Source organism: Elaeis guineensis, chromosome 4 (assembly GCF_000442705.2).
Source record: "Elaeis guineensis isolate ETL-2024a chromosome 4, EG11, whole genome shotgun sequence".
Lineage (NCBI taxonomy): Eukaryota > Viridiplantae > Streptophyta > Magnoliopsida > Arecales > Arecaceae > Elaeis > Elaeis guineensis.
Window position 1 is genome coordinate 56,441,287 of NC_025996.2, and position 27,658 is coordinate 56,468,944.

The window sequence follows — 27,658 nt, forward strand, 5'->3', positions numbered from 1 at the left end:
ATTAATCTGGAGAACCTATGCTTTCTTAGTAGTTAAAAAATCTACTTTTCCTATCAGAAGTGGTCACTCTATAATAAAACCACCTTAAAACAACCAATTTGTGAATTAAATTTTACTGCCTCTAACATTGTTTATTGGGTCCATGAACAACCAAACTAGCTATTGGAAAAGGAAAAAGGATTTAACTTTTAATATTTCTAAAGATTATCTTTTGCAACTTCTGCAATTGGACAATGAAGCTTGCACCACAGTCTAATCATTCTCTGATGGAGTGCAAGACAGATTTCGCCAAGATCAGTAATCAGTCCTTAACTCAATGGTTCAATCGGTATTCCCTTTTTCTCTATTGGAATTGCTTATATCCCCTTGGTGGGTTATACTATGCAATAACTTAATCATTTGTTCTCGATACTAATGTTCTATTGATCTTGCTTCAGACAACTTGTCTAATAAGGAAACCGTTTGTGAGGTTTGAAGGCTACTATGAACCCTTTGCACACTGTAGATTCTTTGATATGATTGTCATGGCCATTATTTGGTCTTTTATTAACGATAGGAGTGTTTAGTCTGTCATGTCTTTGTTCAACAAAGTACCAGTTAATCCATCTAGAGACTTGGTTTTAAAGGAAATGCAATAGAGTTCATTCAAAACATGCAAAGTTGCACCAATAGCCAAGGGTATTTGCTAATATGATATGGCAGATATCTCTGTTGCTATCGACCTGCAATGTGTCTTATCATGCTGAAAACACTCATTTTTCAATCAGATTTCGCATGGGTCATTATTCACGTGATCATATGGTCCAATATAGGGACATGCATTTCATGTTTTTTCTTACCTTTTCATGCATGTGGTGCTTCATTTTTTAATGATATTTTATTTTTAAGATGCTTGCTTTTTATTTTTTGTGTTTCGGCTTGCTTTTCTACTAACAATCAGACAATCAGAACCTCCAGTTGGCCCAATGTGCTCCAAAATTCAAATGGTCTGTAAAGTTCTATCTAATTTATCTGTTGATACTTGCATTAAAAGAAAGAATCCTTTAAAAAGACATTCCTCCTGGACACTTATTTGGTGTTGCTTCTGCTTTTTAAAAGTCATTTTTGAAAAGCAGATCCATGTAAGTTCTTAACAAAAGCATACTTTTTGATATATTTGATGTTTGCTAAGAACACATGACTATATCTTATGGATGGGCTTACGATATTTGAAAGATATTGAGCAATCACATAGAACAAGTTTCACTTTCTGCTTCTCATAGAAGCAACTCTCAAATTATGTTACCGAAAACTTGATTTTTTTTTTTTGAGTTTTTTTTAATAAAATAAAAAAGAAATTGCAAAAGGACTTCTTTTAAGCAACACCAAACATGTCATGTAGTCCATAATAGATGATATTCAGCACATGATTACTGAATATGGTCCTCAACCAAGCAGCTAACAGTTTGGGTAGCCTTGACTACCCTAGGGCATAAAACTCAAAACAAGTCAATTGTCAGGTATCACATTGTCATTAAATATTTGTTAAAAATTGTTTTTTCTGCATTTTTGTATTTTAAAAATTGTAACTTCAATTCTTATGTATGAAGGCATCTGATTGATACACATTTTACTAATTCTTGTATGATTACTAATTTATTTCTTTGCTTGTTTGTTTTTAGGAATTTTTATATTTATTTAAATTTCTTCTTGGCTAAAACAAAAGCAGAACCATCAAGATTACCTAAATCAAGATTTAGATATTCATTTCTTGGTTTTGCTTTGACTCATATTTTTAAGTGCATGTCCTCCAAGCTCTCAAGCATATTCACACATCTCCTGCTAGAGCATGAGGCAAATTATCTTCTTTATCACTAATTATCTTCTGAATTTATAACTTATTGAGTTAAATAAAGTTTAGCACTTACTTTTTCCAATCTTTGGCACTTAGTTAAATTAACTTCACTTTTAAGTTCTTATGAGATAAATATGAAAGGCTTTTTCGTTCTTTGACTGTTGCTGATAGTTTAGGTTTCTCTTTTCCTAATAGTTTTAATGGAGACTTTCTCCCATTTTACCCCCCACACCCCTACCAAAAAAACCAAAAAAGAAAAAAAAAAATGAAGGCTTTGAATTTCATTAATTTGTCCAGGTGACTGGTAAGTCTATTGTTTGATTTGCTTATTATTTGATATGCCAGATTTTTTTTCTTTTTCTTTCTTTTAAAAGCCTGTAACAGCAAACTTCATCCAACATCTGTAAGTCTGTTAAAATTTGTTCATATCACACTTTCTTGTCAACTAAGGGCTCATAAATTTAACTAGACTGTGGCTAGATTACTTCCATTTTTTTTAGTATGGAACAATGGAAAACCAAGTTATGAAGGAACGATCTGGATAAACAGATCAACAGGTTAGATCTCATTTTACAAATGATGATTAAAATATTTGGGCTAAAAATTAGGGAATCTTTTCTTTTTACAAAATAATAGTGGGAATGCCATCTTTCCAAGTCCAACTCTCAAGTGCAAGCTCTGAGAGAGTTGCCAACCAATGGATTGAAGCCATGTTGACAAATTTAATAGTATCTTGGAACAATTCTTTGCCTCGATGTCACTGATCAAGTTTTCTGTACTCTTCTTTGGAACTACTTCAATGGAAAACCTTCTTCCGTTCCATTGTTTATGGGAATCATGTCAATCTTTTGTTGGAATACTAGGGGGTCCGGTAAGCCAAAATGCCACGCTACTATCTAAATGCACGATTGTCTGCCTTCAAGAGACTGAACAAGAGAACATCACACAAAGACTGCAAAAATCCATGTGTGGAATAAAACTAAACAAATGGATGGTTAAAAGATGCGCCAGGCACAGCAGGGGGTCCGTTAACATGCTGGGATCCCAATGCATGTGATGGCGACCTAATGGACCGCGGTCGCTACTCTCTCATCACAAGGTTTACTTGTAAAAGAACGGGCCCGAGTTTGATAGTGATAAATATTTATGGACCACAAGAACAATCAGAAAAAAGAAGGTTCTTCATGGAACTCTCCAAGTAGCGACAAGAGTTTCAAGAACCTTGGATTCTGCTGGGAGATTTTAACGCAACTCAATTTTCATCTAATCGGAGAGGAAGGACTGGCAATGCTTCAACCTCAAATCTCTGTAATAACTTTGTTAACCATAACTCGCTTATGGAACTTAACCGCGCCACAAGACAATATACATGGTCTAACTTCGGAGAAAGTGCTACAATGGCAAAGTTGGATCGGTGTTTTGTTTCCTTAAGAGTGGCATAATAAATTCTCACTTGCAACTCTCTCAATGCAAGTCCGAACAACTTCAGGCCACACCCCCCTCATCCTTCATCTCAGCCGGAAATAAGCCTTTTCGTTTTGAAAATATGTGGTTCTCTTGTCCAGGGTTTGAGGATCAGATTAAATCATTGTGCACATCTGCACCAAGCTCTAGCGAAGCTTTAGACAATCTTGTGAGGAACCTACTTTTTCTCAGAGCCAAACTCAAACAATTGAATAAAATAGAAGTGGAAAATGTAATCATTCGAAAAGAGGAGCCGCATGCTCGAATCGATCTCATCGACGCATAAGAGGAATCAAGGAAGCTTACTCCCCAGGAAGCAGATGATGAACAACAATTGACACTATCCTGAAGCAAGAAGAAATGCTTTGGAAACAAAGAGCTCGGGCAAAATGGCTTCAAGACGGGGATCACAATACTAAGTTTTTTCATGTGTGGGCAAGTAATCGGTGAAGAAAGAACTCAATTTTGGAATTAATTCACAAATATCGCAAAATAATGGCACCACAGGAAATCAAACAAGCTTTCTACCAATACTATTCAACTCTTCTACATGCAAATGAAGAACGGCTCATTCAAGGGGACTGGGAGATTCTATATGCTGAATGCCCATCCAACCTCACAGAGCTTGAGAAACCTTTCTCAACAAAGGAAATGAGACATGCAGTTTTCAGTTTAGCCTCCGACAAATCTCGGGACCTGATGGACTTCCATTTACATTCTATGAGAGCTTCTGGAACACCTTAGAGCCGGATGTTGTCAAGCTACTCCAGGCCTTGTATGATCACTCAGCGAAAATAGGAAGGCTGAATTATTCATTCATCACTCTCATCCCGAAGAAATCTGTTGAATACTCGGTTAAGGATTTCAGGTCGATAAGCTTAATTAATGGATTAGTCTAAGTCATTTCAGAAGTTCTCTCAAACAGGTCGAGCTCTTTAATCCCACCTTCTCTATGAACATTTAATAAGGGAAGGAACTTTTCAGAGTGTTCCATCATGGCAACGGAAATGATAAGTTTCCGCAACAACGAATCACACAACGGTTTAGTCTATAAGATTGATTTTGAAAAGGCACTTTGGACCTTCCTTCTCAATCTACTTTTAGGATTTAGATGATGTACGTGGATTATGGAACTAGCTTCCATGACCAAATCCTCAATCCTTGTTAACGGATCGAAGGCAAAGACATTCAAACTCAAAAATGGATTGAGACAAGGAGACCCTCTCCCTCCCAACTTTTTCTCTTGGTTGTTGGTACCCTTGAAAGAATGCTCAGAGTAGCTGCAAGAAATCAAATTTATCCAGGCATTGGACCGATGGAAGTTACAGGGCAATTTCAAAGCCTGACGACACCCTAGTCTTCTGCAAATCCCACTTAAACTACATCAGGGCACTCAATTACATTCAAACTCAAAAATGGATTGAGACAAGGAGACCCTCTCCTCCCAACTTTTTCTCTTGGTTGTTGGTACCCTTGAAAGAATGCTCAGAGTAGCTGCAAGAAATCAAATTTATCCAGGCATTGGACCGATGGAAGTTACAGGGCAATTTCAAAGCCTGACGACACCCTAGTCTTCTGCAAATCCAACTTAAACTACATCAGGGCACTCAATTTCCTACTCTACTCCATCAAGCTGATGACGGGACACAAGATAAATTTTGAAAAATCATAGGTGATAGGTTTGGATATCGAGGAATCCATGTAGAAACGTTCAGCTGATATTTAAGGAAGCAAAACAGCTGACTTTCCCACCACCTACGTAGGATTACCACCTCGTTACCCTAAGCTAAAGAGTGCTTTACCTAAATAATTTTTAAAAAAAATTATTTACAAAAATAATACAATTTTTAACTTATCTATTAAATTAATGCAAATCCTATAAAACACCATTCAAAATGACATTTTATAGTGTCCACGTCACCACCCCTTTTTCATACTTTTTCTACATGGACGATGGAAAAAAAAAATTAAAATCATTATTTGAAATAGTATTTTTGAAAATGTCATTTGAAAAAAAACCATTTCAAGTGGCGAATTTAATTATTAATTCTCCAAAAAAAATAAATAAATAGAAATTATAATTTTAAATTTTTTAAAAAATAAAAATTATGATTTTGATTCAAATAAAAATCATCATTTCAAATTAGTATCTCAATTTCAAATTATCTTTTTAAAAAAATATCTGAAAAAAATTGATGTAAAAAAAATAAAAAATACCATTAAAAAAAATTGAAAAAAAATAAAAATTATAATTTTAAATTTTAAGAAAATAAAAAATTTTAATTTAATTAAAATAAAAATCATCATTTCAAATTATAATCCCCTTTTCAAATTAATTTTTTTAAAAAATACCATAAAAAAAGAAAAAAATAGAAAAAAATAAAAATTATAATTTTGAATTTAAAAAATAAAAAATTTAATTTTAATTCAAATAAAAAATATCATTTCAAATTATTTTTCACATTTCAAATTAATTTTTTAAAAAATATCCCAAAAAAATATCTTAAAAATTAAAAAAAATAAAAAATACCATAAAAAAGAAAAATTGAGAAAGAAATGAGAAAAAAATAAAAAATATAATTTTAAATTTAAAAAAATAAAAATTTTAATTTTAATTCAGATAAAAAATATCATTTTAAATTACTTTCTCCAGTTCAAATTATTTTTTTAAAAAATATCCTAAAAAATATCTTAAAAAATTAAAAAAATAAAAAATACCATAAGAAAATGAGAAAAAAATAAAAATTATAATTTTAAATTTAAAAAAAATTTAATTTTAATTTTAATTCAAATAAAAATCATCATTTCAAATTAATTTTATAAAAAAATATCCCAAAAAAAATCTTAAAAAATTAAAAAAATAAAAATATCATAAAAAAAGAAAAAATGAGAAAAAATGGGAAAAATAAAAATTTTAATTTGAATTCAAAAAGAAATTAAAAAAATTAAAAATACTACAAAAAAGTGAAAAAAAGGAAAAAAATAAAATTTATAATTTTAAATTTAAAAAAATAAAAATTTTAACTTTAATTCAAATAAAAATTATCATTTCAAATTACTATCCCCATTTTAAATTAATTTTTTATTAAAAAATTACATAAAAATAACTCAAAAAAATAAAAAATAATATGTAATATATAATATAATATATCATAATAATAATATAATATAATATATAACAATATTTATATTAGTTATTACAATATAATGTACTATATTATATTTTAATATAGTATATTAAAATATAACATAATTACTATACTATATTTTAATATAATATATTATAAAATATAATATAATGTTATATTATAATATTATAAAAAATTATTATAAGATATTAAAATATAATAATATTATAATATATATTTTATTATAAAATATAAGATATTAATATAATATAATATATATATTATTATATAATATATAACAATATAATTATATCATAATATTTGTATAATACGATAACCATATCGTATCGAGTGGTTGATAAAAGCATCCTATCATACCGATGCCTTACCGACTTATACCGGCCCATACCGCACTATATATAACGATTCGTGCCCTACCGATTTATCTGATTTAGCTTATTTTTAAATATTTTAAAAAATATAATTAAATTATCTGATATATTATTATTATTTATGTTATAATTTTTATAATCTTTTTAGCATAATTTTTTCTCTCCTAATCTTCTGAGACACATGAGACAATATGTATTTATGTTCATAAAGCATAACATCCGTTCACTTGAAATTAAAATAATCTTTGATAAAAATAATAATTAATGATATAAAATAAAATAAAAAATATCAAGTGTAAAAAGAATAGTACAATAAAAATCTCAAAAATACTAAATACAAATCTAAAAAATATTAAATCCCACAAGGACGTCATGGTGCCCGTGGTCGCTTGGACCTTCTCAAGAAGGTCCTCAACGGTCGCTTCTGCTCCTGTATCTGCTGTGATGGCTCCTCCCTTACAGCAGTAGAGGTCTGCTAGTCATGCTACTCAGGAATAACCTCCTCAATCCCCTCAGGAATGGTCTGCTGTGCTGTCGGAGCATCTGCGGACCGAGTGACACCCTCAATCCCCTCATTTGGATATACGGATGGCTCTGAAAAGAAAGTATCATACTCATGTGGCCAACTGGTACCCGGTGATGTCATCTGCTGCATGTAGGAAGAAGAAGGTCCTGCCATCTATGGATCAAGTGATGACATCTGCAGCATATGTGGTGATGGCATATGTGAAACATATGGTGAAGGCGTATATCTCATATGTGGCACATCGGCTGCTCCATACCAAGGCGCACAGCTATCTGGATCAACACCAATCGCCACTAATGTTTTCGAACTTGTTCTTTCTATCTCACGCAGTATGCAGATCCACTTGTCCTCATCAGTCGTAGATAAAGCACGATGAGCGTCGAACATAAGACCTGACATAGAATCAGTCTGCATAATAAAAACAAAATTAGTAAATATTGTAAAACATAAAACAAAAATATAACAGAAGTACATAAAATATTTTTTAATTTTAATTATTAAAAATAAAGATATTGATATAAAATATAAATTTGTGGTCTTACCAAAAGACACACAATAGAATTCTCACCCTCATACCCTGGAACTGCATACCGAGGCTGTCCAATGACTCGCACTGTAATGCTAAGAAATCAAGCCATGTAGTCCTCGGTATATGCATGGCCTCTCAAAATAGAATCACTATAAACTATGTAATCTCGACGTGCATCCCAAAATGGTGATGTACTCTGCATGTCTGATACGTCAGTCAATACGAGCTCTCCCTCATCAATCAATACGATGAAGTCTCTGGTTGGTATCAAACTGCTCTGGGATGCTCTGAATCTGGCTAAACTGCCGCATGACATGATCAGAAAGATGCCACTCCACTACATCAAAATAAATAAGTGGCACCCTAGCAGTCCATATATCATGTCCAACTGTATACATCTGTAGCAATATGGCCAATATCTCATCTGTATATGGCTCCCACAAAAATTGATAGAGTTAAAATAAAAAAAATTAGTAAGCTAAAATTTTAATAGATTATTAATACTGTAAAATGATATTTATAAAAAAATTAAATTTATCCGTCTATATATATCAACTAATGTATTCAACTGGCACCTATAAACCCGTGCCACTCTCGTCGATATGTGATGAACATTGAATGCAACGTTCCATCTGTTTCATAATCTACTCATGTTAAGTAAATTTTATCAAATTTAAAATAGTAAGTTTCAAATAAAAAAAATAATATTTTTATACCTATATCCAATAGTCTGTCTAGTCTGAATGGAACATCAGGATCATGCTGCTCTGATGGCATCTCGAGCAACTGTCGTCGTAATGGACTGATAGTCGGCATACGCGCCCATATCCAAATCTGCAAATTTTAAAAAAATCAGACATGATATACCCAATGTGAACTATAATTGAATATTAAAAATAAAAATTTTTAATTCACATACCTGTAATAATATAAGATAACCATCAATCTTGCTCTGATCAGCATAAGAACCCCGACACATAACTCTGTACAGGCAAGCTAGTACTACACTGCCCCAACTAAGTCTACGAGTGAAGTCTAAATCCTCTAATAATGGCAAAAACATCAACTTCATCTTATTCGATGAAGTATCAGATAACAGACACCACCTAACAATTGCAGCACCTGATCCCTAACATACTGTTGCACCATCTCCTTTGGTGCATCATCCTCAATATAAAAATATCGATAACGATCATCCAAACACTCAATCCTAAGTCGTGAATGATCGAAAAACTGAGCATCGGGCTCAAACCCTAGCAATCGCAAGCACCAAGCCTACCACTCCGGAATGGTAAGTATGGGATCAACTCCGGTAACTAGATCGCCATCAACTGGTAGTTCAGTAAGGATGTGACATCCTGTAACGTGATGGTCGTCTCACCAAATGGAAGATGAAACGTGTGTGTCTCTGGACGCCATCTCTCAAGCAAAGCAGTAATAAGGCCAACGTCCATCTGTATATAACCAATCCGATATACTCCATAGAATTCAAGATATCGTAAATAATCCAGCACTCTATGTGGGATGTCCTCTGTCCTCCAGAAGTCAGCATCAGATCGTCGTAGACGAAGGTGTCTGGACTCCTGTAATAAGATATAATAATTAGATAACATATATGACTTTTCAAAAAAAATTTAAATAGTAAGAGTAGGATTGGAATGCTTACGCCGCCATCTAAAATAGTTTGTGATTGATGGTACTCCTGTAATGTAAGAATACTACTGTCTCGAGGATCGAGATGCCATGGATCATAAGCCATAATATGCTAATAAATCTAAAATAATGATATTATCACAAGTGTATTAAAATATAAAAAATATGATAGCCATCATTTTATGAGAAATATATTTTAAACACAATATTGTCACACAATACAACTTAAACACACAATTCAGTTCATCTTTGGATATGTCTTTTTAGCTTGATGAGTGCTTCTTGCTTGTCATACTACTCTTTTCAGCTGTATATTTTTAAAATGAGTGTTAAAATTACTGCAGATATGTCTTAAGCAGTATCGGTGATAGGCATGTGGTGGACTCCATCCAATAGATTCATCTGCGATGGTATTTAATATACCTGGATGTCTGTCAGAAATTAAGCATATTCTATTTCTATATTTGACGATATGTGTTTTGAGCTGGAAAAGAAATCAACTCCAACTTGCAGTCGTCTCCTCATCCACAATTGCATATGCTAATGAAATATCCCATTCTCAGCATCAATTCTTGTTATAATTAATATCTTACCTTTAAACTTTTCATACAAGTACGTGCCATCAATGCTGATTACAGGACGGTAGTACGTAAAACCCTAGATGGATGGTTTGAAAGCCCAAAAAATATAATTTAAAACTCGGATATTGAAATTCGTAGTTTGAAAAAAATTTTATGAAACAACTGTACCGAGATTTGCATGTTGAAGTGCAGCCATATAATAGGATAATTTAACATAAGACGGCTTTCATTCTCCATAAATATCAACCAATGCCTTCTGCTTTCCACACCATGCTTTTCTGTATGACACTATATATTGAAATTGATCATTAACGGTTGTCACAATAGCTTCAACTTTAACACCGAGATCTTTCTCAACAATATGTCGGACTAATGTGCCAATCATCCTTCCACTAACATGTTTGTGGTCTCGACTTAATCCAGTAAACAAACAAGTGTGAGGATCCTCATATTTTATAATTTAAAAATATTCATATTTTTTCAACAATGTAGCACGAAGCCTCCATTTACAATTTTGAACGTTATCTGATGATACGCATCGTACGGACCATAATTTCGAATGCAACTGAACTACATTATATATCCGATGCTTCATAATGTGATAAAGATCAATAGCTCTCCTTACATATTCTTTACTCTCAAACATTAGATGTTTAAAAATTTAGTCATCGAGGAGTCCCAAAATTAATAGTCAGAGTTCAATCTTCGACCAGCACTAACACAACCACCATCATCTAAATTTATATCATTAAAAAATTATGGGGGTTCGAGCAAACGAGGTTGAGGTTCTTCCACATTAATATTAGGCTGAACATCTTCATCATCATTCTCATCTTCACCATCATCATTATTACTGCTATTGTCATCATCCATCCAATAGTCTTCATCTCTGCTTTCATCTGACTCAAAGCCTAGATTATCAGAATTTATTCCACCGATCATCTCCCTATATGAGTGTCGTCTCCCGCACTTACCACTACTTCTGGCAAAGGAGAAGTTACCATAACAGAAGACATAGGAGAAGTCACCATAAGACTTTGAATAATTGGACAACTAGGACCGACAGTGGTAGAATATTGTTCTACAAATATGGCCTCAACACTATCAGTTTGTACCATAGGAGTTATGAAAGGTGAGGAAGGCCCAACAATATTATCTGTTTGAGTTAAAAGCCGACTATAATATCCAAAGCTCGGTACATCTTTCTTTTCAATATATAATTCTAAACATCGACATTCTGAATATTTCAAAGGAAACGTCAGTATTTCTTCGATATCTTCATCATCATCAATTGAAACTAAGATATACTTGCTCTGCATTAACTATCCCGATAGATTAGGAGATTTTCATTTCAATTTTATTTCATATTTTTCTTTGTCTATAGGAATACTGCTGTATAAATGATCCAATAATTCTTGACGTGATAATGATGAAGATACTCTAATCATCCGATTTGCAGAGTGACTGTATTGCACATCAGTTTCGTCATTCTATATCATACCATCTGTTGGGTGTAAAACCTCCCCCAGCCGAAGTTTGTGTTCGGAGTGACCCCTCGGGGATACTGCAGACAAACTTCGTCCGGACTCCTACGGAAGCCAGATCTCGTCTCCGACTCCAGCTACAGGCAGACTTCGTCCGGTCACCTACGGGCAACCTCGACTGCTGGTGAGCTTCGTCGGACTCCTACGGGAGTCGGACTCCGTCTTCTACTTCGACTGCAGACAAACTTCGTCCGGACTCCTACGGGAGCCAGATCTCATCTCCGACTCCAGCTACAGGCAGACTTCGTCCGGACTCCTACGGGAGCCGAAATTCGTCCCCAACCTTAACTGCTGGAAGGCTTCGCCTGACTCCCACGGGAATCGGGCTCCATCCTCGACCTCGACTGCTGGTAAGCTTCATCCGGACTCCTACAGGAGCCGGACTTCGCCTCGACTTTGATCGAATGAAGACTCCGTCTGGACTCCTACGGGAGCCGGACTTCGTCCTCGACCTCGAACGATGGTAAGTTCCGTCCGAACTCCTACAAGAGCCGGATTTCGTCTCCAACCCCGGCTATGGACAAACTTCGTCCGAACTCCTACGGGAGCCAGACTTCGTCCCCAACTTCGACTGCAGGAAGACCTCGTCCGAGCTCCTACAGGAGCCAGACTTCGCTTCTGACTCTAGCTACAGACTCCAACCAAACTTCAGCCGACAAGTCTGGACCCCCTGGCAGGCCGTAGTAACGGCCACGACTCTGCTCCACTCCCTGCGGTGGATCCTACGCGGCTCCATTACTCCCTGGCAGGCCGTAGTAACGGCCACGATTCTGCTCCACTCCCTGCGGCGGATCCTGTGCGGTTCCACCACTCCCTAGCGAGTCGCGACAACGGACGCCGCTCCACTCCTCGCAACTGATTCCACGTGGCGAGCCATGGTGGCAGCCATGACTCCACCCCATTACTCTTCATGATAAATTCCTCTGACCCCGTACGGCCCACTACGAGGCGATCATAAACAGTCGCTATCAATCCGCTGCTCCCCCCGTCTATAAAAGAAGACCCCAGATATATTATTCTCTAAGCTCTATTTTCTATCCGAAAACTTTGCTAAAATTTCTGTTCGAGCACTCCATTCTTGTTGAGGCAGAGAACTGACTTGAGCGTCGGAGGGTCTTGCCGGAGCAACCCCACCTCCGGTTTAGACTTCCTTTGCAGGTCCCGACGGTGATCGCGACTCACTCGACTCCAGCTTCTCCGATGCAAGCAAATTTTTGCACCAACAGGATTGGCGCTAGAGGAAGGGCCGTGTGTCTTCGCAGTACCTTGTTCTTAAAGGAGCGCTCAACGGGACCGCCTCTGGTCATCTTCTCCGACATCTACTCCTCCTTCCCCCCACTGGATCCTCACCCGATGCCTTCTCGCGAAGCATCCACACAGCGACCCATGGCCTCCGTGGCCAGATCTCAGGCTCCGACCTCGCCTCCAGTTTTTCAAGCCCCGCATCCTCCAGCAGCGGTGGCCAGCAGGGAGCGGTCGGACAATCGGCCTCCGATGGATTTCGCCAACACCATCTCGGAGGATCCCGGCAGGAAGCAACCAACGTACTGGCTGTACCTCCCAAGCGGCAAAAAATTGATGAGCCCATAACCTTTACCGAAGAAGATGCTCAGGGAGTCCAATTCCCTCATAACGACGCGGTTGTAGTTTTCTTGAATATAGCAAATTACGATGTCCGTCGCATTCTTGTCGACAATGGAAGTTCGGCCGACGTTTTGTTCTACGATGCCTTTTCAAGAAGACGGCCATTTGAGGCCGATTACCTCCCCTCTAGTAGGGTTTACCGGCGACACTGTCCCGATGGAGGGAATGGTGACTTTGACTGTAGCTGCAGGTCGATATCCAAGACAATCCAGGGCTCTGGTGAATTTCCTGGTGGTGAAGGCGCCGTTAGCCTACAACGCAATCCTCGGCCGACCTGGCCTCAATGCTCTCCGAGCCGTCATGTCAACCTACCATTTGAAGTTGAAATTTCCCACCAACCAGGGGATCGGAGAGGTCCGAGAAGACCAAGCCCTGGCCAGACACTGCTACAACATAGCCTTGCAAAGAAGCGACCAATCCGACCCCTGTCCAGTTGATGGGCTGGATGCTCGCGACGACCTCACCGAAGAGAGGGGCAACCAATTGAAGATCTGGTACTGATCCCTTTGAATGACGGGAATGCGGAGCATGTGGCGATGATCGGCTCCAACCTGGGGGAAGAGGTGCGGATGCATCTCATTAATTTTCTACGAAAGAATGCGGACGTCTTCACTTGGGTTCCATTGGACATGTCGGGGATCAACACGGAAGTCATGGAGTACCGCTTGGCCGTTGATCCCAAGCATCGACCGACGAAAGAAAAAATTCGAGGTTATGCACCAGAGAGGCAGAAGGCGATAGCCGAGGAAGTGGACAAACTCCTTAAGACCGGATTCATTAGAAAAGTCAATTATCCTGATTGGATCTCCAACGTTGTCCTGGTCAAAAAGCAAACGGCAAGTGGAGGATGTGCATAGACTTCAAAAAGCTGAATAAAGCCTGCCCCAAGGACAGCTACCCCCTGCCCAGAATTGATCAACTGGTGGATGCGACCTCGGGCCATGAGCTCCTCACCTTCATGGATGCATTCTCTGGCTATAATCAAATCAGGATGGCGCCGGAAGATGACGAAAAGACTGCTTTCATTACTAACCGTGGCCTTTACTGTTACAGGGTCATGCCTTTCGGCCTCAAAAATGCAGGCGCAACCTACCTGCGGTTGGTGAACAGAATCTTCAAGGAGCAGATCGGCCGCAACATGGAGGTCTACGTGGATGACATGCTCGTAAAAAATAAATCTTCCATGAACCACGTCGTCGATCTCGAAGAGACCTTCAGCACCCTCCGAAAATATAAAATAAAGCTGAACCCGACTAAATGTGCTTTCGGAGTGACCTCAGGAAAGTTCTTGGGCTTCATGGTATCGGGGTGCGGAATTGAGGCCAATCCAGAGAAAATTTGTGCCATCCAGGAGATGACCGCCCCAAGATGATAAAAGAGGTTCAGTGCCTTACAGGGAGGGTGCAGCCCTGAATCGCTTTGTCGCGAGGTCAGCCGAACGGTGCTTACCCTTTTTCCAAACTCTCAAGCAGCCGAAGAACTTCTGTTGGACCCCTGAGTGCCAAGGAGCTACCTCGGCTCACCCCCGCTGTTGGCAAAGCCAGAGCCTGGGGAGGAACTGTTTTTATATCTGGCGGTCTCTCCCATGGCCCTTGCGGCAGTCCTTGTCAAAGAAGAAGCAAAAGTCCAACGGCCGATCTACTACGTCAGTCGCGCGTTGAGAGACGTCGAGATCAGGTATACCAAATTAGAAAAACTGACTTATGCCTTGTTGATTGCAGCCCGGAGGCTCCGACCCTACTTTCAAGGGCACACCATAACGCTGCTCACCGACCAACCGATCAAGGCGATTCTGCACCGGACGGATGCCTCCGGGAGGATGGCAAAATGGCGATTGAGCTCATAGAATTTGACATCAACTATCGACCCAGGCCAGCAGTGAAGGCCCAGATATTGACAGATTTCATAGTGGAGTGTACTATCCTAGAGGAGGCCGAACCTGAACAATGCGAAATTGACGGCCTGAAGTCCCGACCGAACTCCCCCAAAGAAGAGGCAGATCCCTCTGGTTGCTTTTGGGCCCTCTACGTGGACGGGTCTTCCAATATGTCAGGCGCAGGCGCGGGCCTGATCTTGATCAGTCCAGAGGGAGTCATCGTGGAGTACGCTCTGCGCTTCGAGTTCTCCCAACAAACAATGGAGCAGAATATGAAGCTCTGATCGCAGGACTGAGGATCGCCAAAGAGCTGGGGATAGATCGGCTCCAGGTCCACAGCGACTCTCAACTAGTAGTTGGACAAGTCAACGAAAACTATGAAGCGTGGGAGGACAGCATGGCTAAATACCTTGAAAAGGTAAAGGAGCTCATCCCGCCTTCAGCAGCTTCAACATCAGACAGATTTCGAGGTTGGAAAATACCAGGGCCGACCTTCTCTCCAAGCTGGCAATGCTGGCTCCGACCGAATTGCCCAAGGGCGTTCTCTTTGAAGTTCTAAAGTGTCCGAGTACGGAAGAATCATGGCCCGTGATGGAAATTGACCACGAGCCCAGCTGGATCGATCCACTATAACCTATCTCAGAGACAGGGTTCTCCCCCAGGATGCAAAAGAGGCTCGGAAGCTAGAAATCAAGCCTCCCGATACATCCTTTATGAGGGCAAGTTGTACAAGAGATCATACTCTTTACCCCTTTTGAAATATCTCCGGCCTTCGGAAGCTGACTCGCCTTGTGGGAGGTGCATGAAGGAATCTGCGGAAACCATTTGGGGCTAGATCTTTATCCCACAAGTTACTCCGCCAAGGATATTACTGGCCGACGATGCATCATGACTCGATTGAATACGTCAGAAAGTGTGATCGATGCAGAGATATGCCAACATCCAGAGATAGCCCGCCACCGAGCTTACACCCTTGAGTGCCCCATGGCCTTTTGCACAATGGGGGATGGACATCCTTGGACCCTTTCCCGTGGCATCGGGGCAGAGGAAGTTCCTCCTTGTAGCGATCGACTACTTCACCAAATGGGTTGAAGCCGAACCACTAGCAAAAATCACAGAAGCAAAAGTGCAAGATTTCGTCTGAAAGTCAATCATATGCTAGTTCGGTCTGCCCAGGACCCTAATCACTGATAATGGGCGGCAATTCATGGGAGCAAGATTCGTCGAATTCTGTGAAGATCTAAACATCTCCCACAACTTCACATCAGTAGCCCATCCTCAGGCGAACGGTGAAGCTGAGGTGACCAACAGAACCCTTCTGCAGGGGATCAAGACAAGGCTTGAAAAGGCGAAGGAAACTTGGGCAGACAAACTTTATCATATGTTGTGGGCGTATCGAACTACCAAAGACTGCCCACAGGGGAGACCCCCTTTGCTTTAGCCGTCGGAACGGAGACCGTCATCTCAATTGAGCTTAAACTTCCGTCGGCACGAGTCGTGATATTCGACGAACATCAAAATTCGCAAGGTCTTAAAGCCAACCTCGACTTGCTGGAAGAAAGGTGGGAGGTAGCTCAAGTTCGAATGGTAGTCTACAGACAGAAAGTCACCTGCTATTACAACTCCCAGGTCAAGAACAAAGTTTTTAGAGCAGGAGATCTAGTGCTTCGACGAGCCGCTGTCTCGCAACCTCAGGATCGAGGGAAGCTCGCCCCAAACTGGGAAGGCCCGTATGAGGTCAAAGAAGTAGTCCGATCCGAAACTTATTATCTCAAGGAGCTCGGAGGAGCAGACCTCCCGTGACCATGGAGCTCGAAAAACTTACGGATGTATTACCGATAACTTTATTTTAAATAAAAGTTGCATATCTACATGTCTCCCCTCTTGGCACTATCTTATATCGACAGGGCAGTCAAAACAAACTGTATCCGAAGCAGGAAGGAACTTCATCTCGACAAAGTCGAAGGCCCGGTTCTCTTTAGACCGGATGGGGGGAGAAGCCCTGCAACACCCATATGCGCCCCCACAGCCCTGTTAGGGATAGGAGGAGAACCTCGCCCTAACTCGAGCAAAGTCGAAGGCCGGTTCTCTTTAGATCGGATGGGGGAGAGGCCCTGCAACGCCCATATGCGCCCCCACATCCCTGTTAGGGACAGGAGGAGAACCTCGCCCTAACTTGAGCAAAGTCGAAGGCCCGGTTCTCTTTAGACCGGATGGGAGGAGAGGCCCTGCAATGCCCATATGCCCCCCACAGCCTTGTTAGGGACAGGAGGAGAACCTCGCCCTAACTTGAGCAAAATCGAAGGCCCGGTTCTCTTTAGACCGGATGGGGGGAGAGGCCCTGCAACGCCCATATGCGCCCCCACAGCCCTGTTAGGGACAGGAGGAGAACCTCGTCCTAACTTGAGCAAAGTCGAAGGCCCGGTTCTCTTTAGACCGGATGGGGAGAGAGGCCCTGCAACGCCCATATGCGCCCCCACAGCCTGTTAGGGACAGGAGGAGAATCTCGCCCTAACTCAAGCAAAGTCGAAGGCCCGATTCTCTTTAGACCGAAGGGGGAAGGGCCCAGCAACGCCCATATGTGCCCCTACAGCCGCGTTAGAGACAAGAGGAGGACCTCATCCTAACCAGAGCTGAAACCTGTTACGACAGAAATAGAAAAAGAACCTCGCCCCGACATCAATTAAGGTCTGGTCATTCAAGACCAGAAGAGAAAAAGGGAGACCTTCCCCAGCGGCCCCTTCGCAATAAGACTTCGTCCGGACTCCTACGAGAGCCAGACTTCATCTCCGACTTCGACCGTCGGTAAGCTCCATCCGGACTCCCACGGGAGCCAGACTCCATCTCCGACTTCAACTGCAGACAAGCTTCGTCCAGACTCCTATGGGAGCCGGACTCTGTCTCCAACTTCGGCTGCAGGAAACCCCGTCCGGACTCCTACGGAGCCGGACTTCGCCTTTGACTTTGATCGAAAGAAGACTCCGTCCGGACTCTTACGGGAGCCGGAACCTCATCCCCGACTTCGATCGCTGGTAAGCTCCGTCTGGGAGCCAGATTTCGCCCCTGACTTCAATTGTAGGTAAACTCCGTCCGGACTCCCACGGGAGCCGGACTTCGCCCGACTTCCCTACGGGAGCCGGACTCCCGTAGCCCCACTAAGAATGGAGGAAAAATTTCACTCGAAAAAGAAAAAGGGAGGAGGGGTTAAAAAGGAAAGCGATGGACTACGTTAGTGACGAATGGAAAACAAACAGTATCAAAGATGCAGAGAACCCCGTCTTAGCAAGGATTGGGGTTCTTATGAAGAACCCCAGCTCTCAAGGAAGCTCTCAACACAAGCCGAGATGAGACGACTTCCTCAGGGTGACGAAAGCTCAGACCTCCGACCCGAGCCCTGGTGGGGGGCACCAAACTCGAGCGGCCCCAGATAAATCTGCAGTCACGGACGAAAAGGATGGGTCGATACGATGGCAATCGGGTACCTCCGAACGATGCAAAGGCCGAAAAGAAGCTCGACAAGCGATATTCAACACGTGAGTATAAGAGGTAGCAGAAATTTTTCTTCTCATATTATTCATCCAATATACATTATAGAGCCATTAAGGTTGAAGGAGAAGGATAACTGAAAGGCGAGCCGGCGTGACAACTACCGGTAACCTACGGACGACGTCAAAAAAAAAAAAAAGAGAGAAAAGGAAAAGGGAAAAAGAAGAGAAATAGAGAGAAGGGAATACAACAATAACAATGGTAAAGGAAAGAAATTCGACAGACAACAGTTCGACGCAAAGTGCAGACGAAGTAACAAAATCTCCTTCTCATTCTTCGATTAACAAGATGTACGTTACAAGACCCGGAGGGCCAAAAAAAAAAATATTATTACAAAACTCGAAAGGGATACACCGGAGGCCACTTCAAGCTGTAGACTTCTCTTCCTGGTTCTGTCCTTCCCAACAGCATTTTTCAGTACGTGTGATAAGCCTCTCGGCTCTCGCCCCCTGCCTCATTCGCTCCATCTCCAAAATCCCAGCCCTAGGGGGAAAAGGATGGGATAGAATTCAGGGAGCAGCAAAGGCAACGGCAGCGGCGACGACGACCTGTTTCAAGAAGAACCAGGGTTACCCCGGAGGCAGCAATGGCGCCGGAGATATGCGCCACCACCGTGTGCTCCGCGACAACCACCGTCCTAGGTGTTCCGGCAAGGTCGGCATGCGCTACTTCCATCGTCCCCGCAACAAGTTCTACAGCCCCACCATCGGCGTCGACCGCTTCTGGTCCCTCGGCCTCGACGACATCAAGGATCCCGCCACGGCTTGTGACGACAGCTCTGCCCCTTTACCGGTGTTGCCCCATTCAGCTACTCCGAAGTTCTCAGGCGGAAGCCTTCACCGATTGTCTCCGTTATTAAACCCCTGTTGTTGAAGGAATTCTCCCTCGAGCTCCCTTTAAGGCGACGGGAACCCTCAGCGGCAGTTTGACAACTGGAGAACTCGTAGACTGCTATTCTCCTCCTCGCCTCTTCCCAATCCATGGCATCCTCTTGAGGTTGGTCTCCGGGGCGGAGGCCCCGCGGGAGAACCCCTCGGAGAGACTCGGGGGATCGAAGATGACGGAGAGCCGGTGGAGATGGCAAGGACCGGCACAAAGGACCTCAGAGTCGGAAGGGGCACCGATGGAGTGGCTGAGTGGCTAGGCTCTCAGGCGAAAGAAAGGCGTGGACCCACAGGCGAAGTGAAGCCCCTGGAGGAAAGGCGGGGGCTTAAATAGGCAACGGAGTCTGGTGCAGTTATGGTGGCAGATGTCCCTAGGCCAACCAGTACCCACCATGTGTCCCACTCATCGCGGCATAGGGTTGACCGTTCGGGGATTTTTATGGCATGATGCTTAGGATCACGTCCTAGTGGGAATTCTGAAAAGACTTTTCGGGTCGCCCTAATCGGAAAAAGGCTCCAGCATGCGCGCATTAAATGCCAAGATTTTCGAGAGCGGTCGTGGGCAGAATTCAAGAAAACGACTTCGGCTGTGAAAATCTTCTGTACTTCCTCCGATCGAAACTCGAACTCGAAAGTAGGGAGACTGTTGTTGGGTGTAAAACCTCCTCCAACCGAAGTTGTGTTCGGAGTGATCCCTCGGGGATACTGCAGACAAACTTTGTCCGGACTCCTACGGGAGCCAGATCTCGTCTCCGACTCCAGCTACAGGCAGACTTCATTCGGTCACCTACGGGCAACCTCGACTACTGGTGAGCTTCGTCCGGACTCCTACGGGAGCCGGACTCCGTCTTCTACTTCGACTGCAGACAAACTTCGTCCGGACTCCTACGGGAGCCAGATCTCATCTCTGACTCCAGCTACAGGCAGACTTCGTCCAGACTCCTACGGGAGCCGGACTTTGTCCCCAACCTCAACTGCTGGAAGGCTTCGCCCGGACTCCCACGGGAGCCGGGCTCCGTCCTCGACCTCGACTGCTGGTAAGCTTCGTCCGGACTCCTACGGGAGCCGGACTTCGCCCTCGATTTTGATCGAATGAAGACTCCGTCCAGACTCCTACAGGAGCCGGACTTCGTCCTCGACCTCGAACGATGGTAAGTTTCGTCCGGACTCCTACAAGAGCCGGATTCCGTCTCCAACCCTGGCTACGGACAAACTTCATCCGAACTCCTACGAGAGCCGGACTTCGTCCCCAACTTTGACTGCAGGAAGACCTCGTCCGAGCTCCTACAGGAGCCAGACTTCACTTCCGACTCCAGCTACAGACTCCAACCGAACTTCAGCCGACAAGTCTGGACCCCCTGGCAGGCCGTAGTAACGGCCACGACTCTGCTCTACTCCCTGCGGTGGATCCTACGTGGCTCCATTACTCCCTGGCAGGCCGTAGTAACGGCCATGATTCTGCTCCACTCCCTACGGTGGATCCTGTGCGGTTCGACCACTCCCTGACGAGTCGCGACAACGGACGCCGCTCCACTCACCGCAACTGATTCCACATGGTGAGCCATGGTGGCAACCATGACTCCACCCCATTACTCTTCATGATAAATTCCTCCTGGCCCCGTACGGCCCATTACGAGGCGATCATAAACAGTCGCTATCAATCCGCTGCTCCCCCCATCTATAAAAGAAGACCCCAGATATGTTATTCTCTAAGCTCTATTTTCTATCCGAAAACTCTGCTAAAATTTTCGTTCGAGCACTCCATTCTTGTTGAGGCAGAGAACTGACTTGAGCATCGGAGAGTCTTGCCGGAGCAACCCCACCTCCGGTTTAGACTTCCTTTGCAGGTCCCGACGGTGACCGCGACTCACTCGACTCCAGTTTCTCCGACGCAAGCGGATTTTTGCACCAACACCATCATAATATAATAATATACAAACTCGAGTACTGGCCATTTTCTCAGAGAAATCAATAAAAAAATCAAAATAAAAAAATTTAGTATTACTAATTATTTTATCATTTTAAAAGATTTACATGATAAATACATCATATCATCAACAAATAGGTACGGATAGATCCTATCTCATTCGAAAATTGTATTAATTCTATAAGTTAATTACATTAATCAAACGATACGCAACAGGGATCGAAAGAAATTTCGACAGTATTTTTTTTTAGTTCTCCCCACACGACTGAAAATATGTGAGGAGAACTAAAGAAAAATACTGTCTAAAATTTCTCTCGAACCCTCTGTATATTGTTCGAATAATATAATTACCTATAGAATTAAATATAATTTTCAAACTATCCAAACTGAACAATCAATTGACCAATGTATATATTTTACGATACTCATATAAAAATATATAATCAAATATATATTTTATACGGATATCGTAGAATATCCTACATTGATCAATTGACAGATCTATGGTTTCATAAAATACAATATATTTTAAAATTTTTAAATTAGGATCGAATCAAATTTTAAAACAAATCCGAATATAGAGATAAAAATAAAAAATAAAAAATAATGAGATAAAAATAAAAAATAAAAAGATCGAAATAGAAGGACACCACAGGACCGCCGTCGTGGGGCCGCTGGGGGCCCGTCGTCGGGGGCCCGCTGCCGGGGGCTGGCCACGGGGCCCTCTACCGGGGGGCCGCCACGGAAGGGAAGGGGCGGGTGGCCGGCCAAGGGAAGGGGAGGGGCGGGGCGGCCACCGCCTGCCCACTGGCGGACCAACGAAATGGGGGAGCGTGCGAGCCCACCGCCGGCCGGCTGTCGCTAGCGAGCCAAGGAAAAAGAGGGAGAGAGAGAGAGAGGAAGAGAGAAGGAAGAGGGAGAGAGAGAGGAAGAGGAAAGAGAGAGGGCGGCCGGCCAAGGGAAGGGGAGGGGCGGGGCGGCCGCTACCGGCCCACCGACGGACCAACCACATGGGGGGTGTGCGGGCCTGCCGTCGGCCGTCTGTCGCCGGCAGGCTAAGAAAAAAGAGGGAGAGAGAGAGGAAGAGGAAAGAGAGAAGAGGTAGCTCACCGTCGTCGAGAGCTCGCCGTCGTGCCACCGGGGAGGAGAAGGAAGACGCGGAGAAGAGGGAGACGCTGGAGAAGAGGGAGAAGAGGGAGGATTTTTCTTTTTTTTTGGGTCTTAAGCTACAAAAATGCCAAAAGAAATGGCGTTTTCAAAAACGCCATTCCCTTTGGCATTTTTATTTCAATTTTTTATTTTTTTTATTTTTTTATAATATTTTTATTTTTTTTAAATTATTTTTATGTGATTTTTTAATAAAAAAATTAATTTAAAATGGGAATAGTAATTTAAAATGATAATTTTTATTTTAATTAAAATTAAAATTTTTATTTTTTTATTTTATAATTATATTTTTTATTTTTTCCCCTTTTTTCACTTTTTTATGGTATTTTTTATTTTTTTTATTTTTTTGGAATTCAAATTAAAATTTTAATTTTTTTATAATTTAAAATATAATTTTAATTTTCTCTCATTTTTACCCTTTTTGGCACTTTTTAGGTATTTTTTTCCTTTGTTTGGAATATTTTTTAAAAAAATTAATTTTAAATGGAGAAAGTAATTTGAAATGATATTTTTTATTTGAATTAAAATTAAAATTTTTAATTTTTTAAAATAAAAATTATATTTTTTTTCATTTTTTCTCATTTTTTCTTTTTTAATGATATTTTTTATTTTTCTAATTTTTTAAGATATTTTTTTGAGATATTTTTTTTAAAAAAAATAATTTTAAATGAGAAAAATAATTTGAAATGATATTTTTTATTTGAATTAAAATTAAAATTTTTATTTTTAAAAATTTAAAATTATAACTTTTATTTTTTTCTCATTTTTTTCTTCTTTTATGGTATTTTTTTAAAAAAAATAATTTGAAAAGGAGATTGTAATTTGAAATGATGATTTTTATTTGAATTAAAACTAAAATTTTTATTTTCTTAAATTTTAAAATTATAATTTTATTTTTTTCAAATTTTTATGATATTTTTTATTTTTTTATATTAATTTTTGTCAGATATTTTTTAAGAAAGATAATTTGAAATGGAGATACTAATTTGAAATGATGATTTTTATTTGAATCAAAATTATAATTTTTATTTTTTTATTTTTTTCTCATTTTTTTTTTTGAAGAATTAATAATTAAACTCGTCACTTGAAATGGTATTTTTGAAAATGCCATTTCAAATGGTGTTTTCAAAAAAGTTATTTCAAATGGCGAGTTTATTTTTTTCTTTTCATCGTCCATGTGGAAAAAAGGTGGTGAGACAGACAACATAAAATGCTATTTTGAATGACATTTTATAGAATTTATATTATTTTGATAAATAAATTAAAAATTAAATTATTTTTATGAATAATTTTTTTTTAATTATTTAGGTAAAGCACTCCTAAGCTAAAGGAAAGCGATTTGAACCCGCTACTAGAGAAAATTCAAAAGAAATTGGTAGGATGGAAAGACAAGTTCTGATGTTACCGGCAAGTTAGTTCTAACCAGTGCAGTCATCATGGCAATACCAGTATGCTGGATGAGTACCTTCTTACTTCCCTAATTAGTTATACAAAAAATTGACAAAGTTCTAAGGTCCTTCATTTGGAGAGGGAGGATAAATGTTCACTGGGGCATTGCCTGATGAAATGGTCTAACATCTGCAGGCCCCAAAAATATGGTGGATTAGGAGTGATTAATATCAGAGTCTTCAGTAGAACCTTGCTGTGTAAATGATGGTGGAAGCTTCATGCCGAACCTGAGAGACCATGGTGCAAACTAGTCAATTCCATTTACTTTCAGATCCCACCATTACTGGGGCCTAAAACGGACACACAAACGATCCTCGATGTTCTGGAAAGGATTATGTGCCATTGACGACACATTCCAGATTAACAAAATTCAAGATTTGCAACAGATGAAGCATCTCATTTTGGTTAGATAGTTGGATACAAGATCATTCATTAAAAGACCTCTTTCCATAGCTGTGCATGGTAACACTCAGTCAGAGCTCTTCGATAGCCAGAGGCATTACCGAGCAACAAAACTTGAAATTTTTCGGCGTTCAATTCCAAAGCAGACTAACACAAGATTTTAGAAGACAAAAGAGAAACCTGGAACAAATTTCTTTGACAGATCACAATGATGAATGTTAGAATATGGGGCGCCCATGATGGGCTGACCCATTGATAAACACTTAATTTAAGTCATTTAAAACAGAAAATCATATTTAATATATTTTATTTCTAAAAAATTTGATGCTTCTTTTTATGTTTTACAGGAAAGATGATCGCCAATATAAAGAGTCCGATTTGCAGATCAAAAAGACTCAAGTTTGAAGAAAATTGGACTTAAAATAAAATTTAAATAAAAGAAAGATGCATACGGTATTATAGAAAATGAAGATACTATGCAAGAAATCTAAAAAGAATATAAGCGTCGTTGTAAAGAAACCAAAGTTTCTTTTTGGAATAAAAAAAAAAAAGAAGGGAGTGTTCACGTATGGTTCACGCGGCATGGACGCGGGCGCGAGGCGGGCGCGGCACGGCAGGCAAGCGGGCGCGCGGGGTTCGTGGGGACAGACGAACAGATGGATGGAAAAAATATATATATTTGAAAATATTTTAAGAGAAAAAATTTATATTTTCTTTATCTGCTTATGATCTTTCCATCTCATCCATCCATTTTTTAGTCCTTAGTATTTTCTTTAGTCCCACATCGGAAAACCATGTAAAACTCCTCCCTCCTAATACCTATAAAAAGGCTTTTGTACTCCCATTGGAGGAAGAACCCAGAAATTCTTCTAGAGCCTTGCATAGAGGAATAGAAAGGGACTACTTCATGAGCAGCTAGGCTAGCAGTCTCGGGAGTGGAGAAGAAATTTTGTAACGACATAGAGATGGGTTTATTATTCTAAACTTTCTTGTATTTCTTTATATGCAATAAAGATTATGCTTTTTATTTAAATCGTCATGAGTTCTTTATTTGCTCTCTTTCATATGCTTTTATTTATACTTTCCTGATAGATTAATATTAGGAACAACTTTTACTTTCCAAAGACGCGCCGTGATCTATGGGTACGGGGCATGCCGAGGAAAGAAGAGTTGTTTACCTAGTACTTTTCGGAGACATACCGTGATCTACGGATACGGGATGTGCCGAGAAAAGAAAGGTATTTTTCCTAAGATTAATCACATCTATTTAATTAAAAAAGAGATACAACTCTAGTGCAAAATTAATTCAAAACTCTCGAGCTCTTTATTTTCTAATTACATCAATTTTAAAATAATTTATTTTCTAAATCAAAACAACGCTTCTTTCTTTTATTTTGTAATCTCAACTTAACGCAAGGTCCCTGAGGATACGATCTCGACTCATCATACCTACATAGTGAGTAGAGTTATTTTTAGTGCTATCAACGACTACGCATCAAATTTTGGCGCCGTTGCCGGGGATCTTGGCACAGTTGAATTAAAAAAAAAGTTACTGACATTTCATAACACTTAACTAAAATAGCATAACCTCAAATATAAAAATTTTTAACTTGATTGGACACCTTGTTTCTTTGCATTGTATCTCCATAATTAACTTTAAGGGCGCAACCCATTAACTAAGATAAGGTGGGGATTTGATCACCCTTTCTTGACCCACAAATCACTCTCTTACATTTGCATAACTTAGACCTTAATCTAAAATTAATTAGACGTTAACCCCTAAAGATTTCGAGCTCATTAGGACAAGTGACCCTGAGAGTTGAACTGGGTTAGACTTGGTCAGCTAGCTGGTGTCTAGGCAAGTGGTTTGTGGGACGACTGGGCCCGAAGGAAGGTGATTTTTAATTGGTTCCGTTCGCTGACCTGGCCAATTTAATTGGTGTCTAAGGAAAGCAACGGGGGGACTCCTACCAACCTTACACTTACCTGGCCAGTTGGTTGGTCAAGCTCCGACTTGGAGGGCTTGAAGGCTAACAACAGTTAGGAGCTGTCTAGAACTAGGGTAACTTTAGGATAGAGAGTCCACTGCGTGCTAACTTGATTGTAATTAAAATCTAACCACAACTAATTCTTCTATTAGTTTTAGGACTTCTTAGGATCTCTTCTTTAGAACTCTTTTCTCTCTTCTCCTCTCCTCTTAAAAAAAAAAAATCCCTAACAGACTAGGATAGTCCTACATAGACCTTTTAGTTGCATGTTAGGTCGACGATCACTAAAACCTGACTTGCAACCATTAGATGAAGAATTAGAAAAGACTCTTAGGACTATCCGAGTTAGAAACATGGCTGCACCTGGTGAGGCTAATCCTCCACGCTCATTGAGAGAATATTTCACTCCATCCTCGTATACCTACTCTCCATGCATTCAAGCACCTCCAGTAGAAGTTATCCAATATGAGATTAAGTCTAGCATTATTCAAATGTTGCCATCATTCTATGGACTTAGTAACGAGGACCCATACAAACACTTGGATGAATTTCTTGAAATTTGTTCCACAGTAAAAATCCAAAACTTCTCTGATGATGCCCTTAGGTTGAAACTGTTCCCTTTCTTACTTAAGGACAAAGCCAAGCATTGGTTAAACTCCTTAGACTCTATAACCATTTCAACTTGGGATCATCTTCAGAGAGAATTTCTCAAGAAATACTTTCCAATTGAAAAAATAAATCAAATTAGAAAAGCTATCACCAGTTTTTTCCAATTAGAGGGTGAACTTCTTCATGAAACATAGGAGAGATTAAAGGACCTTATTAGAAAATATCCCCATCATGCTGTATCCAAGTGGCAGTTAATCTAATATTTTTATGATGGGCTATCTGAAAGACATCGACAAATGGTCGATGCATCATGCGGTGGGATATTCATGCTGAAAAGTGAGGATGAGGCATGGCAACTGTTTGAAATTTTAAGTGAAAATTTATTACATCATATGTCTGCCTTTATTAGAGATAAACCCATGTTAAACTCAAAGAGAGGTGGAATATATGAAGTAGAAAATGTCATAGATATCCATCATAAGGTAGATGAATTGTCCCAAAAGTTAGATCGATTA

At 40.4% G+C, this 27,658-nt stretch overlaps 1 non-coding gene across 1 annotated transcript; it reads right to left on the reverse strand.

The window, feature by feature from the left end:
• Positions 1 to 27,275: 27,275 nt before the first annotated feature.
• LOC140857699 (small nucleolar RNA R71) lies at positions 27,276 to 27,381 on the reverse strand. Its single transcript, XR_012141191.1, has one exon. It is a non-coding gene; the product is annotated as a small nucleolar RNA R71 (small nucleolar RNA).
• Positions 27,382 to 27,658: the final 277 nt, after the last annotated feature.